A 20950-nucleotide genomic window follows, 5' to 3' on the forward strand; every position below is an offset into this window, starting at 1 on the left:
TTTTATCCTGTGCGCTGAAAACTTGTTCATATGCGTTATGCAACACTTGTTTTAATTTAAAATATTACCTTCTATGCGGCCGTTTATCGAGTCTGAGAGATGGCGAGTCGTCGGCTTCTGCCCCCATGCCACGAGTGCTGGGGTGTTCAGGATAAACCTGAGCACTCTTTTTCCCATTCTTGGGTCCTTCGAGGGAGGTGCTCAGCACAACGAACAAGGCCATCGGACTATAATGCGTTATCACTCTCACTTAGCCAGAGAATTCTATAATTTTAAATTTCGGCGAAGCCCCTAGTGTTCGGAAGACCGAGTTCGGGGCACTATACACGCCTTAGGCCGGACAAAGCCGACTCCTCTCTCTAAGCGACATAAGTATTTAAGGACTCGAAACCTCCCGAACAATGACCAGCTCTCGCCCTATCATGACAGTCAGTTTTAGCTTTCTCTACTGAGGTGCTTAGCCCAGCTCAACCGGGGCACAATCGCAATAGTTCTCCCAGCGCTACCTTAGCCGATATAGCGGAACGTAAGGTACCAAAACATGGGAGCCGGGCAAACCCAACTATTGACCAAAGACATGATTCGAAGCTGATGCATATAATGCTATAAGTTCGGAGGGCCGTACTTTGTGAAAGTGTTCGGACTTCTCACGCCGTATTATGGGGTGCTTGAGCCCCTGGCGTATGGACCTTACCAAAGTGTACGGGTGCTAAATGTCATAACTGAACATATGTATTGAAAAATAAATGAATAGAGAATGCAATAATAAGCTGAAGCTAAGCATTGTTTGTTTTAAAAGGCTGTTGTGAAAGCAGAACGATACAAATAGTGCGATAAGCAAGAGATGGGACTATTTGACATGTCCCCCTCCAGGGCGAGCTGCGAGACGGTATGTAAGACAGGTATTTTGCTTGTTATAGAGACCACCTGGGAATTCGACGTAGCTTTCTGCCTCCTTGGTTGTTGCATCGTGTGTTCGGCGGTTGTACTGCCGGACAGGCCTTCCGAAGAGTGGAGTCCTGAAAGTAGGAAATAATTAGAAAATCGGGGGGCCCTAGTGCGGTTGAGCCACATTTTTGGGCGTGCCGTGGTCGTGCCCCTCCCCCTGTGCCCATGGTATTTTCAGAGCGTAGTTATGTACGCGTAGTACTGATTTCGCAGTTTGGCGAGGGCTGGGGTTGGGGCCGTATTGCTACGCTTGCTCGGAACGTGCCAGGCGGTCTTGTTGTAGGTTCCTCCGGGTGCGCTTGACGGTGTCCGGACGTTTAATAGCCGGACTGGAGAATTGCCTTGAGAGGCTGCTTTGTACTTCCGCTGCGAGGGCCGCCGTGTGCTCCTCCATTCGGAGAGAGTGTTCGGTGTTTCCATTGACCGTAATGACTCCTCGAGGGCCTGTCATCTTGAGCTTGAGATATGCGTAGTGCGGCACCGCATTGAACTTTGCAAATGCGGTTCGTCCGAGCAGTGCGTGATAGCCACTGCGAAACGGGACTATGTCGAAGATTAACTCCTCGCTTCGGAAATTATACGGGGATCCGAAGACCACTTCAAGTGTAACTGAGCCTGTACAGTTGGCCTCTACACCTGGTATGACGCCTTTAAAGGTCGTTTTTGTGGATTTAATCCTTGAGGGATCTATACCCATTTTCCGCACTGTATCCTGATAAAGCAGGTTCAGGTTGCTGCCGCCGTCCATAAGGACTCTAGTGAGGTGAAATCCGTCAATGATTGGGTCTAGAACCAATGTGGCGAATCCGCCATGGCGGATGCTAGTGGGGTGGTCCCTTCGATCAAAAGTGATCAGGCAGGAGGACCATGGGTGCACGCTTCCGCTCCCTTTTGGGGATGTGGGTTGCGTATATCATGTTCACCGTCCGCACTTGTGGGGGGAAGCCCTTCTGCCCACTATTGTTCGGCGGCCGGGGCTCTTCGTCCTCGTCGCTGTGCAGCCCCTTGTCTCTATTTTCGGCATTTAACTTGCCGGCATGGTTGAACACCCAACAATCCCTGTTGGTGCGATTGGCTGGTTTTTCGGGGGTGCCATGTATCTGGCACGAGTGATCGAGTATACGGTCCAAACTGGACGGGCCCGGAGTGTTCCTCTTAAATGGCTTTTTCCGCTGACCGGGCTTAGAGCCTCTGAATCCGGCATTAACTATCGTATCTTTAGCGTTGTCGCTGTTAATGCGGCGCTTGTGCTTGTTGCGACACGACCTGCCATTGTTGTCCTTGGTATCCGAATTACCAGGGCTCTTGGTCATGTTATTGCTACGAGCCAGCCAGCTGTCTTCTCCCGTGCAAAAGCGGGTCATGAGTGTCGTGAGGGCTGCCATAGATTTCGGCTTTTCCTGTCCAAGGTGCCGAGCAAGCCACTCGTCACGGATGTTATGCTTGAAGGCTGCTAGGGCCTCTGCGTCCGGACAGTCGACGATTTGATTTTTCTTGGTTAGGAACCGTGTCCAGAATTGTCTGGCAGATTCTTCTGGCTGCTGAATTATGTGGCTCAGGTCATCGGCATCTGGTGGTCGCACATAAGTGCCCTAGAAATTGTCAAGGAATGCGGCTTCCAGGTCCTCCCAACAACCAGTTGATTCTGCTGGCAGGCTGTTAAGCCAATGCCGAGCTGGTCCTTTAAGCTTGAGTGGGAGGTATTTGATGGCGTGTAGATCATCGCCACGGGCCATGTGGATATGAACGAGATAGTCCTCGATCCATACCACATGATCTGTTGTGCCATCGTTTGATTCAATGTTTACGTGTTTGAAACCCTCTAGGATTTGATGATCCATTACTTCATCTGTGAAGCATAGTGGGTGTGTGGCGCCTCTATACTGGGCTATATATTACGATGTAGCTCAAATGAGCTTTGTCTGTTGTGTTCGGCCCGGCCGGATTTACTGTATCCGGCAAGACGGTTATCGTCTCGTGTCGTGGGGCGCCCGCGCAATCCGTAGATCGATCTTGTTTGCCTTGCCCTGTCTTCCAACATATCTCGCAGGTCTAGCGCATTTCCCCGTGCCTAGGTATTTTTTGAGTGATGCCAGGGTGCGGCTTGAGTGGAGGGCCGGGAGGACTCTCTGTCGCGGCCGTGAGGTGGCCGGTCAGCCGCATCATGCGCTAGTGATGTAGGTTTAAGTGCTTCCTCCTCTAAACGGGGTAGCAACCTGCGCTTTGGGTAGCTCTTGGAGGGGCATTCGAGTTCGTATTCCTCGGCCGCAAGGACTTCCGTCCATCTGTCGGCTAGCAAGTCTTGATCAGCTCTAAGTTGTTCCTATTTTTTCTTAAGGCTACTCGCCGTGGCCATAAGCCTGCGCTTAAAGTGCTCTTGTTCGACGGGATCCTTAGGCACGACAAATTCGTCGTCGCCGAGGCTTGCCTCATCTTCGGAGGGAGGCATGTAATTATCATCCTCTTCTTCTTTGTCTGCCGCTCTCTCAAGGGGGCTGGCTTCTCCATCCTCCTGCGCTGAATCTTGCTGGAGGGAATTGTCTTCGGCACTGTCCGGGGTGTTATTATCTCCCGTGCCGGCATCATCGTTTTTGCTTTGGCGGGACTTAGAGCGGCGCCGCTGACGCCGGTGCTTGGGTTGCTTCTTAGAGGGGTCATCCCCCATTGTTCCGTCGCCAATGCCTTCTTTGGGTGTATCCACCATATATATGTCATATGACGAGGTGGCTTTCCAGTGCCCTATAGGCGCTGGTTCATGTTCGTCTCCTACATCGTCGTCCATACCATCGATGTCTTCGGAGTCGAAGTCGAGCATGTCGGTTAAATCATCGACAGTGGCTACAAAGTGAGTGGTGGGTGGGTGTCGAATTTCTTCGCCGTCCGCATCCCAATCCTGTTGGCCATAGTCCGGCCAGGGCTCTCCTGACAAAGAGAGAAACCTTAGTGAATTCAGGATGTCGTCGAAGGGTGAGTATTGAAAGATATCTGCGGCGGTGAATTCCATGATCGGCGCCCAATCGGATTCGATTGGAAGGGCGCGGAAGGTTCGGAGTCCGAAAAAGAGTCCGGCGCCTTGGAGTCACGGGCTTCGCAGACGATGAGGCTGGTGTCCGGCTCGATCGCCGTTGAGACTGCAGCCCCCGAGGCGGTGTCTAGCCACCCGTCCTCGATCAACACAGTTGGCTCCGAGCTAAGGGTTAAAGCTGATGCGGGCGCGGCCTCTAGGGTACTGTTCGGCGGCAGAGCTAGGTCATACCCATCGTGACAGTGCGGCGCGCCCGGCTGTGGCTCGAATCCATCGAAGATCAAGTCTCCGCGGATGTCGGCCGTGTAGTTCAAACTTCCAAATCTGACCTGATGGCCAGGGGCGTAGCTTTCAATCTGCTCCAGATGGCCAAGCAAATTAGCCCGCAGTGCAAAGCCGCCGAACTCAAAGATCTGTCCGAGGAGAAATGTCTCACCCTGGACCGCATCGTTGTTGATGATTGGAGGAGCCATCGGGCCTAAAGGTGACGACACAGAGGAACTCTCAATGAAAGCACCAATGTCGGTGTCAAAACAGGCGGATCTCGGGTAGGGGGTCCCGAACTGTGCGTCTAGGCGGATGGTAACAGGAGACAAGGGACACAATGTTTTTACCCAGGTTCGGGCCCTCTCGATAGAGGTAAAACCCTACTCCTGCTTGATTAATATTGATGATATGGGTAGTACAAGAGTAGATCTACCACGAGATCAAAGAGGCTAAACCCTAGAAGCTAGCCTATGGTATGATTGTTGTTTGTCCTATGGACTAAAACCCTCCGGTTTATATAGACACCGGAGAGGGCTAGGGTTACACAGAGTCGGTTACAATGGGAGGAGATCTACATATCCGTATTGCCAAGCTTGCCTTCCACGCCAAGGAAAGTCGCATCCAGACATGGGACGAAGTCTTCAATCTTGTATCTTCATAGTCGAAGAGTCCAGCCAAAGTTTATAGTCCGGCTATCCGGACACCCCCTAATCCAGGACTCCCTCAGGTGGGTAGCGGCATCTTCACTAGGAAGGCCGGAAAACGGTTCTTTCGTGACAAGATTCAGCAAAGCGGCATTAATTTCACAAGATTCAGCATCGGTAAGAGGAGAAATCGGAGTGCTAATAAAATCATTATTGTTGGTATTAGAAAATTCACACAATTTAGTATTATCTTGAGCCATCATGACAAACAATCCAACACACAAGCACACAAGAAGCAAGCGAAAAGAGACGAACTAGAAAAGAGAAGGGGAACAGAAAAAGAGGGCGAATAAAACGGCAAGGGTGAATTGGGGGAGAGGAAAATGAGAGGCAAATGGCAAATAATGTAACACGAGGGATAAGAGTTTGTGATGGGTACTTGGTATGTCTTGACTTGTGCATAGATCTCCCCGGCAATGGTGCCAGAAATCCTTCTTGCTACCTCTTGAGCATTGCGTTGGTTTTACCTTGAAGAGGAAATGGTGATGCAGCAAAGTAGCGTAAGTATTTCCCTCGGTTTTTGAGAACCAAGGTATCAATCTAGTAGGAGACTACACGCAAGTCCCTCATACCTACACAAACAAATAAGAACCTCGCAACCAACGCGATAAAGGGGTTGTCAAGCCCTTCATGATCACTTACGAGAGTGAGATCAGATAGAGATAATAATAATAATAATATTAATATTTTTGGTATTTTTATGATATAGATTGGAAAATAAAGATTGCAAAGTAAAATAGATTGGAAACTTATATGATGGAAAATGGACCCGGGGGCCATAGGTTTCACTAGTGGCTTCTCTCATGATAGCATAAGTATTACGGTGGGTAAACAAATTACTGTTGAGCAATTGATAGAAAAGTGCATAATTATGAGAATATCTAGGCATGACCAGGTATATAGGCATCACGTCCGCGACAAGTAGACCGAAACGATTCTGCATCTACTACTATTACTCCACACATCGACCGCTATCTAGCATGCATCTAGAGTATTAAGTTCATAAGAACAGAGTAATGCATTAGGCAAGATGACATGATGTAGAGGGATAAACTCAAGCAATATGATATAAACCCCATCTTTTTATCCTCGATGGTAACAATGCAATACGTGCCTTGTTGCCCCTGCTGTCACTGGGAAAGGACACCGCAAGATTGAACCCAAAGCTAAGCACTTCTCCCATTGCAAGAAAGATCAATCTAGTAGGCCAAACCAAACTGATAATTCGAAGAGACTTGCAAAGATAACCAATCATACATAAAAGATTTCATAGAAGAATTGGATATTGTTCATAGATAAACTTGATCATAAACCCACAATTCATCGGGTCTCGACAAACACACCGCAAAAAGAGTTACATCAAATAGATCTCCTAGAAGATCGAGGAGAACATTGTATTGAGATCCAAAGAGAGAGAAGAAGCCATCTAGCTAATAACTATGGACCCGAAGGTCTGAGGTAAACTACTCACACATCATCGGAGGGGCCATGGAGTTCATGTAGAGGCCCTCCGTGATCGATTACCCCTCCGTTGGGGCTCCAGAAAAGGCCCCAAGATGGGATCTCTTGCGTACAGAAGGTTGCGGCGGTGGAAATAGGGTTTCGTGGTGCTCCTGGATGTTTTCGGGGTATATGAATATATATAGGAGGAAGAAGTAGGTCGGTGGAGCCACGAGGGGCCCACGAGAGGGGATGGCGCGCCCAGGGGGGTAGGCGCGCCCCTTGCCTCGTGGCCTCCTCGTTGGTTGCTTGACGTCCACTCCAAGTCCCCTAGATCACATTTGTTCCAAAAATAACTCCCCTGAAGGTTTTATTTCGTTTGGATTCCGTTTGATATTCCTTTTCTGCGAAACATTGAAATAGGCAAAAAAACAACAATTTGCACTTGGCCTTCGGTTAGTAGGTTAGTCCCGAAAATAATATAAAAGCGTATAAATAATCCCATTAACATCCAAAACAGATAATATAATAGCATGGAACAATCAAAAATTATAGATACGTTGGAGACATATCAACCGAGGGGTTCATCATCCTCATTGGTGCCTCTCTAATGATGCGTGAGTAGTTCATTGTAGACCTACGGGTCCGTAGTTAGTAGCTAGATGGCTTCCTCTCTCTCTCTCTTTTGATTATCAATACAATGGTCTCTTGGAGATCTATTTTATGTAACTCTTTTTGTGGTGTGTTTGTTGGGATCCGATGAACTTTGAGTTTATGATCAGATCTATTTTTATCCATGAAAGTTATTTGACTTTTGATCTCTTAAATGCATGATTACTTATAGCCTCGTATTTCTTCTTCGAATATTTGGTTTAGTTATGCTGAGTAGATCGATTTTTCTTGCCATGGGAAGAAGTGCTTTGTGATGGGTTCGATCTTACGGTGCTCAATCCCAGTGATAGAAGGGGAAATGACACGTATGTATCGTTGCTACTAAGGATAACAAGATGGGGTCTATTCCTACATGAATAGATCTTGTCTACATCATGTCATCGTTCTTATTGCATTATTCAGTTTTTCCATGAACTTAATACAATAGATGCATGCTGGATAGCAGTCTATGTGTGGAGTAATAGTAGTAGATGCAGGTAGGAGTCAGTCTACTAATCTTGGACGTGATGCCTATATAATGAACATTTCCTGGATATAGTCATAATTATTTGAAGTTCTATCAATTGCCCAACGGTAATTTGTTTACCCACCGTATGCTATTTTTCTCGAGAGAAGCCGGTAGTGAAATCTACGACCCCCGGGTCTCTTCTTTATCATATTTGCCTTCGAGATCTATTTTTATTTTCTTTTATTGTCAGATCTATTAAGCCAAACACCCAAAAATACCTTGCTGCACTTTTTTGTTTTTTATTTTATCTTGCGTTCCCGCGAGAGCTATTTATCCAATCTACTACAATTTTATCTATGTTTTTACCCGGGAGGGATTGACAACCCCTCTTACACGTGGGTTCCAAGTATTTGTTCTTTGTGTGCAGGTACCATTTACATAGTGTTTCCTGGTTCTCCTACTGGTTCGATAATCTTGGTCTCATCACTGAGGGAAATACCTACCGTAGCCGTGCCGCATTATCCCTTCCTCTTTGGGGAAATACCGACGTAGTTCAAGCCGCATCAAAAGGAGTTCCTGGCGTCGTTGCCGGGGAGACATCATCAACATCTATCAGGTTCTTAATCACAAATCTCATCTCCTTGCAATTTACATAATTTGCCATTTGCCTCTCGTTTTCATCTCCACCACTTCACAAAAATTGCTGTTTTATTCGCCATCTTTTCCGTTCGCGTTTCTCATTGGAATTCTTGTTTACATGGATTTGTCACCATGAGTGACTTTGGTTTGGCAGAAACAGATGATGGCCTAACTGCTAAAATTGGACGATCTGGCAATCTCGATGCTAAAACTTTTGTGTTGGTCCAAGGGAATGTTATGGGAAAAGAACATATCCAAGAATTTTTCAATTGTGTTGGAAATTTAAGTCTTGACGATGCTCCTATACTTAAAATGACTAAAACTTATGTGGAAGCCATTTCAGCACTAGTTCTGAAACTTGAAAATAAATTTATCTGTACCCATACTACCTTGCAAAGATTGTTTTTTGAGTTACCCGTTATAAAGAATCCCAAAGCTAAAAAGTTGGCCACCCTTGTTCTTATGAATGATTTGATTACATAATACGGGAAGCTAGGGAACTTTTTTATTTCTATCGTATGAATCGTGAAAAACTGGTGATAGATGAGATTCTTTATAATAGTGATTATGTGCTAAGACATTTTCTTGGGGATAATCAAATCTTTGATGAGAATCTTAAAAAGGAAGTCCCTGTTTTAGATATAATCCAACAAGTTTTCAATGATTTTAGTCAACGATATTCTTGGATTGTTGCCAGAAATCAAAGGGGATATGATGATAAGCTACTTGATAGTGCTAAGGTTTCTATGGATAATGTGTTCTATGTTGTTTTTGCAAAACCTCCTGACAAAAGCACCTCTAAGGAGTTGGACACCAAAGACAACAACACTTAGATCTATGCATTATGCCTAGCTAGGGGCATAAAATGATAGCGCTTGTTGGGAGGCAACCCAATGAATAAATTTTATTTGCGTCCTTTTCTTTCTGTTATTGAGTGTTTGCACAATTATGCTACTGTTATGATTGTGTTTTTATGTTTTTTTTAGTTAGTGTTTGTGTCAAGCAAAGCCTTTGGGATCATGTTGGGTGATAGTTGATTTGATCTTGTTGAAAAATAGAAACTTTTGTGTCCGGTAAAACAATTTTAATTGTTAGCAGAAGCACGATAAAATCCTGATTTTTTATACAAAAGATTGATATACAAATTGCCCATGTTGTCCTAATGTTTTAGGATTTTTGGAGTTACATAAGTATTGGAAGTTTTCAGATTACTACAAACTGTTCTGTTTTTTGATAGATTCTGTTTGGTTTGCGTTGTGTGCTTATTTTGATGAATGTATGCATGATTTTTATTGGAGGGTATAAGCCATAGCAAAGTTGGAATACAGTAGATATAATGCAAAAATAAAATATGAATGGGTTTGCAACAGTACTTATAGTAGTGATTTGCTTTGTTATACTAACGGATCTCACGAAGGTTTTGTTGAGTTTTTTGTGATTGAAGTTTTCAAGTTTTGAGTGAGATCACGATGGATGAAGGAATAAGGAGTAAGAAGAGCCTAAGCTTTGGGATGTCCCATGGCATCCCAAGCCATTATCTAAAAGAGAAGCAAGCAACTAAGCTTGGGGATGCCCCCTAGTGGCATCCCCTCTTTCTTTTAACGACCATCGGTATTTTACTTGGAGCTATATTTTTATTCGTCACATATCATGAGTTTTGCTTGGAGCGTCTTGTATTATATGAGCCTTTGCTTGTTAGTTTAAGCCACGTATCCTTGCTGGACACACCTATTTGATAGAGCCAAAATTATGCTATGACTTGTTAGAATTGCTCTATATGCTTCACTTAAATCTTTTTGAGCTATGGAATTCCTCTAGTGCTTCACTTATATCTTTTTGAGCACGGTGTGCTTTATTATTTTTGAAGAAATTCTCTCATGCTTCACTTATATTTATTTGAGAGTTAGCAATTTTTTTGAAGAAATTCTCTCATGCTTCACTTATATTATTTTGAGAGAAGAAATTTGTATGCTCATGTTCTTCAGTAGATTTGTTTGAGCTATCAAAAGCAACATATGAAATTAGTGCCAAAGTGATAAGTATTCAAGAGGGATATAATAAAAACTTTCATGAAGATCATTGGAAAAAATAAACTTGATTCTTTGTAATAGTTTTGCGGTATGATGATATAATATGTTAGACATGTTGATGAGTAATTATGCTTTAGTAAGAATATTGATGTTAAGGTTTGTGATTCCCTATGCAAGAATGAAAGTCAATAGTTATGCAATGAAATTACATCCTACTTGTGGTGCATTGTTCGGTGTTAGTTATGCTTAATGCTCGCTTATGAGATTTTTTGTTTCTTGGTTGGATGCTTCTCAATCTTTTGCTAGCCTTCACTTGTACTAAGTATGATTTCTACTTGTGCATCCAAAATCCTTGAACCTGTTTTGCCATATGAGTCCACTATACCTACCTATATGCGATATTTCAGTGCCATTCTAAGCAAATTTGTATGTGCCATCTCTAATCTTCAAAATAATTTTCCTTTTTTGTGTACTCGTACCGCTCATGAAATGGTAGGGGTGGCTGATATTTTTCCATGCTAGTTGTGTTATTCTCAAAATGAGTGTTTATTCACTCCTCATTGCACGAGAGTACGACAAAGGTATTAGGGATGCCCAGTCCCGAAATGAAAAATGAATATACTTTATGTTGTCAAATAATAAATTCCTTGGAAAGTGTTGGCATGGACGGTACCTGTGGACTCGGTTCGCCGTGGAATGTGGAAGTATGGTGGAAAAAGGAATAAACTTTATTTTCTGTTTGGGAACCGCCTATGATATATCTAGCATGGAAAGTATTGGAAACTACTCGATCGTTTTGGTTGACAGGAAAGGAATGCCACCCAAAATGTTTTATCTCTATCTTTTTCGCTTTGAGCTCTAGCACCTCTACAAATCCTTACTTCCCTCTGCGAAGGGCCTTTCCTTTACTTTATGCAATTTTTATTTTTATTTGAGTCTTCATCTTCTCTTATAAAGCACCAACTAAGGGGCAATATGATCGTACTTGAGCATTGGGTGTAGCTAATATGCGAGTGTGTTTCATGAATGGATCAATGATTGAGCATAATGGGCTAGGGATAACTTCATTTAGTGTTGATATTTTGAAAGACATGGTTGCTTGTTCATATGCTTGAGTATTGAAATCTTCATGTCAAAACTAGACTATTTCTTTTGAATCAGATAAAAGTCCAAATGTCCATGCTACAAAGAAAATAATATGTGATGAACATGTTAGGTAGCATTCCACATCAAAAATTTTGTTTTTATCATTTACCTACTCGAGTACGACCAGGAATTAAGCTTGGGGATGCTGATATTTCTCCAACGTATCTATAATTTTTGATTGTTCCATGCAGTTATATTATCATTCTTGGATGTTTTACAATCATTTTATAGCAACTTTATATCATTTTTTGGGAGTAACCTATTGACATACTACCCAGTGCCAGTTGCTATTTTTGCTTTTTTTTACTTCCCAAAAAATCAATACCAAACGGAGTCCAAAAGCAGCGAAACTTTTTGGGGAATTTTTTTGGGCCAGAAGACACAGGATGGGCCAAAGAAGTACTAGAGGGGTGCCCCGAGAGGGGCACAACCCACCTGGGCGCGCCTGGGGGCCCAAGCGCACACTGGTGGGTTGTGCCCACCTCGGTGGCCTCCTGCACTGCCTCTTTGCTCTATAAATACCCCAATATTCCAAAAACCCCGGGGGAGTTGACGAAACACAATTCCAGCCGCCGCAAGTTCCAGAAACCACAGATCCAATCTAGACACCATCAAGAAGGGGTTCATCATCCTCATTGGTGCCTCTCCAATGATGCGTGAGTAGTTCATTGTAGACCTACGGGTCCGTAATTAGTAGCTACATGGATTCCTCTCTCTCCCTCTCTCTCCCTCCCTCTCTCTCCCTCTCTCTCTCTCTCTCTCTTTCTTTTGATTCTCAATACAATGGTCTCTTGGATATCTATTTGATGTAACTCTTTTTGCGGTGTGTTTGTTGGGATCCGATGAACTTTGAATTTATGATTAGATCTATTTTATCCATGAAATTTATTTGAGTTTTGATCTCTTATATGCATGATTACTTATAGCCTTGTATTTCTTCTTCGAATCTTTGGTTTAGTTAGGCCGACTAGATCAATTTTTCTTGCCATGTGAAGAAGTGCTTTGTGATGGGTTCGATCTTACGGTGGTCAATCCTAGTGACAGAAGGGGAAATGACATGTATATATCATTGCTATTAAGGATAACAAGATGGGGTCTATTCCTACATGAATAGATCTTGTCTACATCATGTCATCGTTCTTATTGCATTACTCGGTTTTTCCATGAACTTAATACACTAGATGCATGCTGGATATCGGTCTATGTGTGGAGTAATAGTAGTAGATGCAGGTAGGAGTCGGTCTACTAATCTTGGATGTGATACCTATATGATGATCATTGCCTGGATATCGTCATAATTATTTGAAGTTCTATCAATTGCCCAACAGTAATTTTTTTACCCACCATATGCTATTTTTCTCGAGAGAAGCCACTAGTGAAATCTACGACTCTCGGGTATCTTATTTATCTTATTTTCCTTTGAGATCTATTTTTATTCGTTTTTATTTCCAGATCTATTAATCCCAAACCCCAAAAATACCTTGCTGCACTTTTTTGTTATTTATTTTATGTCGCGTTCCCGCAATAGCTATTTATCTAATCTACTCTAATTTTATCTATGTTTTTACCCGGGAGGGTTTGACAGCCCCTCTTACATGTCGGGCTGCAAGTATTTGTTCTTTGTGTGCAGGTACCGTTTACATAGTGTTGTATGGTTCTCCTACTGGTTCGATAATCTTGGTCTCATCACTGAGGGAAATACCTACCATAGCTGTGCTGCATCATCCCTTCCTCTTTGGGGAAATACCGACGTAGTTCAAGCCGCATCTTGTATGTGGTCTGATGAGTACACCGATGCGCGGTGGATACTTATACTTTGTTACTTTCACTGATGATTTGAATATATAGTTATATATACTTAATGAAACAATAGTCTAAAACCCTTATAAAGTTCAAGGAGTTTCAAAACAAGGTTGAGAATCATCATGGCAAAAAGATTAAATTTCTACGATTAGATCATGGAGGTGAATATCTGAGTCACGAGTTTAGACAAGAGATCGTGGAATTGTTTCACAACTTACTCCTCCCGGAACTCCACAGAGAAATGGAGTGTTCGAGAGGCGTAACCGAACCTTTCCAGACATGGTGAGGTCAATGATGTCTCATACCGATTTGTCGTTATCTTTTTCGAGGCACGCACAGGAAACAACAACATAACATTAAATAGAGCACCATCTAAGTTTGTTGAGACAACACCATATGAGTTCTAGAATAGGAAGAAACCCAATTTGTTGCATCTCAAGATTTGGGGTTGTGAAACTTACGGGAAACGCTTACAACTAAATAACCTTGATCCCAAATCAGACAAATATGACTTTGTAGGTTATCCCACAAATTATTGAATATTCCTTCTAGCACCCGTCTGATAACCAAGTGTTTTTTTTACCAGGAATGGACACTTACTTGAGAAAGAGTTTCTCGCTAAAGAAGTGAGTGTGAGGACAATACACCTTGATGAGGTTATTGAACGTTTGGCTAGAGTTAGTTGGGTTAATGAACCAGAAGTGATTCCGCAAGTTATCCTTACAGCCAAACCGGAAGTTACTATGCTAGTTGTATAAACTCCAGTTAATTATGCCTATGACTGAACCACATAGGTTAGGAAGACTTAGTGAACCTCTCAAGTGGTTTCATAAAGAAATATTCATCTTGAAATAAAAAGAACCTGCTCACTAAAGAGAAGCGATGGCGACACCCAATTCAAAATAATGGCACAACATCATGCTAAATTACCCACATTTCCACCGCCTAATCTACCCTAATTTCTCCCATATTCGTTTGTCCTCCACGAAAGCCATATTGTTCCACTCCGCCTGCCATGACAGTTGCCGCCGCTCCCTACGTGCGTCCCTTTAGCACTAGTCATCGTTCTTCAACCCCTCCGGCCTTCCTGCTCGCCTCTCTTCTGCTCCCCATGCCTCTCCTCTGGTGGCCGCCTTTCGCGAGGTGGAATCTGTTCCTCACTGGCTCGCCGCATTCTTCCCCTGCGGGGGGTTGCTGAAGGTTGAGATCTAACGGGATCGGGGCGAGGAGGAGGCATCAAGATAGACGCTCTCGATGCCGCATGTGTATGCATTTGATTGCCAAGGCTGATGTCGCACTTTCTAGAAGAAATCCCTTGCTATCAAGGGAATAAATGTGGGTACCAACATCATTTCTTGTTTCACCCCCGGAGGGTGCTAGTAAGCAGCCTAGGGGACTATGGCTTCTACAAAATATGGAGTAATCGGAAGATGCACAGGTCAGCAGAGTTGTTTCCTCCTCCTCACACAGTTCTCCAAACTTGCTACCCCCTCCTCAGGTGTTGCCACCTCCTTGTTGCCTCGCTAGTGTTGCCTCCTACTTGTAGAGTACTGTTGGGGCTTTGTAGCCTTCTGTTGTGACATTCACCTTTGGTCCCGTGGATCCCCCTAGGATCTCCATGTTACTCCTTGCATGCTTGTGATGTTTATGACAATAAAACTGAGCCCTCTTAGCAATTTGCATTTCTGGTCGTTCATTTTTGCAATCTGGACGTTTTTGTCCATCTGATCCCATTAGTACAATCCCCTCTCCCATGTGTTGGATCCTGGCCCATCTGTCCTAATGAATTGGTGCTACAGAGGCCGAAATGAAGGAATCAGGTATACTGGGCCTGTTCGGCGACCAATGACAGCCCATAAGCAGAGGGGATAGAACAACGCGGGATATAGAGGAGTGGGATCTGCGGGATCCTATTTGGCGCGTGGGTCGCACGATAGTTACCACACAGTTACCCCTGGTTTCCTGCTACGTACATCCGGGCCAGCCTAAGAAGAGGTTTTTTCTACCAGTTTTTCTCCTTTTCTTTTTTCATTTCTTTTAATTTTTGTTTTTCTTTTAATTTTTGATTCTTGATTTTTTTTCATTTTTCCTTTCTTTCAAATTCACGATCATTTTCGGAGATATGGGGACATTTTCAAAATTGGCGAACATTTTTTGCAATTGAAACATTTTTTTATAACGGTGAACTGTTTTTGAAATTCAAAATTGGTTCGTCAAATTAAAATTTCTTTCATCATAATCAAATATGATCATGAATTATTTAAAAATGTTCATCATATTCAAACATCTCCATCGAATTCAAAAAATGTTCTCAAATTGAAAAAAAAAGATCATAGGATTCAAAAATAAATGTTCTTTATTTTAAATTTTGTCCATAAAATAGAAAAAATGATCATAAAAAATAGAGGTTCATCGAAATTCAAAATGTTTAATCAAAATTTGGAAAATGTTCATTTTAAAAAAAAATTATGAACATGTTTTGAAATTTGTGAACATTTGTTTGCATCAGTGAATTTTTTAGAAATTCTTAACTTTTCTTGTAATCGTGAACTTTCTTAAAGAAGTAAAAAGCAAAAACATAAAAGAAAATAAAAAACAAAAAGAAATAAAAAAAAGGAAGCCCCGCCATGCACTTTGGCCGGCCCAAGGTCGTGCGTGTGGAGTGATGGGGTGCACTCTACCCTCTTTCCCAGCGCGCAAGTCATGGTCAATGGCGGAGACACTGGGGAGCAGCAGGGGACTCAAGTTTCTTCTAAGTTTAGTACCAAGTTAATACAACGTTGAGTGACTTATTTTGGGATGAAGGGAGTAGATGAACAATGTAGAATTTAGAATAAACACATGTATTAGTATTGTTTGGCCCCTGTTATCAAAAAGATTAAGTCATTTGGCCCCCCCGATCTTTAATTCGTGGCTCCACCACAGGTCCCAGTATAGAATGTCCCGAGGGATCGAGCCAAGGCGATGCATCTACATAGGGGACCTCCTATACAGCGATGTGCGCGTTGGGAAAGAGAGAAGCGTGTTGCGCCTCGCTCGCCACACATGACCTTGAACCAGCGCAGGTGCGGAGGCTCCCTTGTTTTATTCTTCATTACTTTTCATTTTTCCTTTATTTTCTGTTTTTATGCTTCTTGAAAAAAGTCTGAGATTTCAAAAAAAAGTTTAGAATTTAGAACAATGTTCACTAATGCAAAGAAATGTTCATGATTTTAGAAAATGTTCATGAATTCATAAAATGTTCATAATTTTCTAAAAGTGATCATTTTTTGAATTTTTAAGAAAATTTTCGGTATTTTGATTAACAGAATTTTAGTTTTTTATGAATATTCTGATTTTCAATGAAGAATTTTTATATTTGATGAACAAAGAATTTAAATTTATTTAATATTTTTTCAATTAGATGAAAAAATTTTGAGTTCCAGAACATTTTAGAGGGAACATTTTGAAACAATTCATGGATATTTTTTAGCACGATGAACATTTTGTATTTCAATGAAATTTTGAGTTTCAAATAATGTTCACTAATTAAAAAAATGTTCACCTATTTGGAAAAAAATGTCGCCACATTTCAGAAAATGTGGGTAAATTTGGGAAAAGGAAAATTAAAAAGAATAGAAAAAACAGGAATAAAAATAGAAAGAAAAAAAACAAAAAATATATAGAAAAACAAGCTAGTTCGCCCGCCCAAACGTATGCAGCTAGAACCAGCGGCGCGTGCGTGGTCGTTAACCAGCTACCCGCTCGCCAAATACACTCCCTGGTTACAGAGGACAGGGATCCTCACGTCTATGCTCTGAACTATGGGAAAGGGTAGGACACATGATACTCCAACACTCGCCCTCACGTCTATGCTCCTTTGGAGTTTATGATGTGGGCAGCGAAAGCGAGGGCAGACCATAATTATTTATTGCGTTTACTGAGTTTTGAACCCTAAATTTCTTAGTTATAAGTTTATGCACCTAATCAGTTCACCAATTAGTCCAAACTGATGGGGAGAAGCGGGCAATATATTTTAATACCCCCCTCGCGTTTTGGCTTATTTATTTGTCCTTAGACGTGAGGTTTATGTGGGCCGTAGAATATTTTTTTAATGCTGTGTTGACAGGGTCTTGAGCTTAAGACCTCCTAGCTCGTATATCATATTGAATTATACTCCACTCAAGTCATCCAAAATGTCTAAGCTATGATAGAGGATTGGACACTATACTCCAACGGAACGAGATCCTCTAACGTAGCAGCAATCTACTGCAGAGGGACGTAGATGTCTAGCGCCCGTCGATGCCTCATCCGATGGCAGGAATTGGAACGTGGCAAGCACCCAAGCAATGCCTAAAACAGTGCGGCCCATAAACGAAGTCCAATCGCGTAAGGGAAAAACAATCTTCGAACTCTGTCACTGTTCGCTTGCCGTGGCCATTGCTCGCGCTTGAGGTCCCCATAAAAATGAGAGCAACCCCAACGCGCCGCCGAACCAAACAGACGCGCATTTTGTCCGTCCTTTTTATCTGGATCAGCCGCTCGTTCGTCGTCCGCCCTCTTTTATGTTTGGGTTGGCAGTGTGCCCCATATGTGGACTCATTTTTGTCCTCGCACCCGGCTTGCCATGGTTTTTCAAATAAAATACAAAAAATTTACATAGTTTCACAAGCAACCAAATATAGGATAGTTCACAAGCCAAATAAATATATCATAGTTTACAAGTTATAAATAAATAAATTGTCTCAAATACATTTTAAAAAAAGATACACCTATTGATTGCCAACTTGATGCACATATACTCAACTAAATCATCTTGCAGCTGAATATGAGTTTTCCAATCACGCATTTAATGATGAAATTGGATGAACTATGCAAACGTTGCCGCTCCTCCATGCTCAGGCACACACCCTGAAACTGAAACCTTGGACATAGATACGTTCCGGGCGCTCATCCTCTACGATCATATTGTGCATGATCACACAAGCAGTCATCACCTACTCCAAGTTCTAGCAGGATACTGAATGATTCCCCATCGAGATTGCAGAACACCAAAGGCATGCTCCACATCCTTCCTAGCACTCTCTTACTCTTGTGCAAATCTTCTCCTCTTCTCTCCTACATGGTTGGAGATTGTTTTGACAATAGTAGTCCACTCAGAATAGATACTTTCACCTAGGTAGTATCCTTTGTTATAGTTGTGGCCATTGATGTTAACATTCACCGGCGGGCAAACCGTCAAACAACTTGCGGGCGTTGTCGAAGAACCAGGCCAGTGAAAGAGACACACGCCTCCCGTGGACCAGGTAGCTGGCCTGGCAGCATCTGGCAAGTGTGGCGGCGACAGACGAGCGTGCCGGCATAGTCGAAGGAGCTGGCCGGGGGCGCGGGGGAGCGAGGTGGTGCTTGCGCCGACGTCTGGTGGAAGCAGCGGTCGCCCGGGCGGCGAGGCGGCGACGTGGGAAGGTGGCGTGCTGCGGGGGAGGTATGTGGGTGCGGACTGATTGCGAGGGCACCGGAACTGGGCGGCGACAGCGGTGGGGTGGGGCGGTCGGGGCTTGCTGGCGATGGAAGAAAGAGAATGGACTATGTGTCACCGACTGGCGGGCCAGGGGGAGGAGTAGGCGCGCGTCCGCCTCGTGTCCGCGCCGACGCAAATTAGGCACAAATTTGGGTTAGGAATGGGTTACCCGGCGGACAAAAAAAGGACGCGCGTCCGTTTGGATCGGCGCGCTGGACCGACTTTTGTGTTCGTTTCGATTCAAACAGACACACGTGGATGAAATGGATCGGTGGGTTGGAGTTGCTCCGAGCTTCACAGGAGGGTGACTGTCGCTGCCATGTCCACACCTCTGCCATGAAACCTAGCTGCTCAACCTAACAGGTTGAGGTTGAACTTGAAGTCTGAAGTTTGTACTAGAAGCTAAGTTTTAGTCTTTCAAACCTAATTGCTGTTGTAAATTACAAAATTGAGTGTGGAAAAACTGATTGAGATTTGAGATGGTGTTGTTGGTTATGATTTTAACCGGAACATTTTGCCATCCAAATTTGTTCATGTACAAGTGGCAACCGGAAGCCTATTCTCGACGTCATGGTGCAGCCGTAGCCGGCCGTGCAGTCGCCGGGCCGCGACATGTTTATTTTCTCGAGGTGATTGGGCTGCCTATGGGCCGGGGCAACAAACGCTGCTGATTCTCGTTTGCAGTTCCTGCCGTTGGATGGCTCATGAACGGGCTATGCGTTCAGGACGTCCCTCTGCAGTAGTTTGCTGCTACGTTAGAGGATCTCATTCCCCAACATACCCAAGTAAGATCTGCATGATCGACTGGCTGTCCTTGGCAAGCGACACCGCGGACTGGTGCCCGGGCTAGCGAACCGTCTGTGGTCGATTCGACTCCGGCGATTCAGGAATTAAATCACGGTTGCGAGAGGCCATTAATGGCAATCCATGCGACGATAATCCTATACCAGTTGCACTCATGATTCATATTCCTCCTTTTAACTCGCGCTTCCATATAATCTCCATGATCCAGCATCTCCTTCTCTGTTCGTTTCTTTGCTTCGGCAAAACATTTTTCGGCAACCATGGTTGACACTCGGGTTGGTAATTCGTCTTCCTTTTCCTCTCCGGCCAGCGTCCCCTCCTTGCTACCTCCACTTTCTCCTCAATTCCATGTGGTTGGCTGATTCTATAGCATTCGAAGGTGAGGCATTTCTTCCACATTCGATGATTTCTTTCCTGAGAGTAATATTCTTTCACAAAGTGCGGACTGCGGAGTTAACTTAGGGTAACTCTTTTCAGCCTTCTATTCTAGATAAACAACGGTCAACGGTGCAGATCATAGTCTTCTCCCTGAAGGTATTTGCTTTACACATATCAATTCCTTTTTATTCTATTATGTTAAACTCTCTCTTTATGGGCTCATGCCTTACTTTCTAGGAATGCAAAGGGTGAAGGTACGATGTTCTTTTTCTTAATACTCATTTGATGACTACATTTTGATTGTCTGTAGTGAGTGATTTTCAACTTTGAAATTCTTCATCACCTCTGAAGTATAAGCCCAGAGTTCAAAATAAGGGAACATAGAAGCCATAGGGTAAATATCCTGTTAATGGTATTTATATTGGTAAATTTGTACTATTGAACATAATTTCCCCTTTGTACATGTTCAATGGAATTCACTGACCTGGTCTATGGTGTTGGAGCCTGGTTTTGGTGGATTGATTTGGGGAATTGCAATGTCCATCAACCAGGTTAGTGAAGGAAATATGCCCTAAAGGCAATAATAAAGTTATTATTTATTTTCTTATTTCATGACAAATGTTTATTATTCATGCTAGAATTGTATTAACTGGAAATATAATACATGTGTGAATACATAGACAAACATAGAGTCACTAGTATGCCTCTACTTGACTAGCTCGTTAATCAAAGATGGTTAAGTTTCCTAACAATAGACATGAGTTGTCATTTGATTAACGGGATCACATAATTAGGAGAATGATATGATTGACTTGACCTATTCCGTTAGCTTAGCACTTGATCGTTTAGTATTTTGCTATTGCTTTCTTCATGACTTATACATGTTCCTATGACTATGAGATTATGCAACTTCCGTTTACTGAAGGAACACTTTGTGTGCTACCAAACGTCACAACGTAACTGGATAATTATAAAGGTGCTCTACAGGTGTCTCCGAAGGTACTTGTTGGGTTGGCGTATTTCGAGATTAAGATTTGTCACTCCGATTGTCGGAGAGGTGTCTCTGGGCCCACTCAGTAATACACATCACTTAAGCCTTGCAAGCATTGCAACTAATGAGTTAGTTATGGGATGATGTATTACGGA

Source organism: Triticum urartu, chromosome 3A (assembly GCF_056163025.1).
Source record: "Triticum urartu cultivar PI428250 chromosome 3A, HENAU_Tu73, whole genome shotgun sequence".
Taxonomy (NCBI): domain Eukaryota; kingdom Viridiplantae; phylum Streptophyta; class Magnoliopsida; order Poales; family Poaceae; genus Triticum; species Triticum urartu.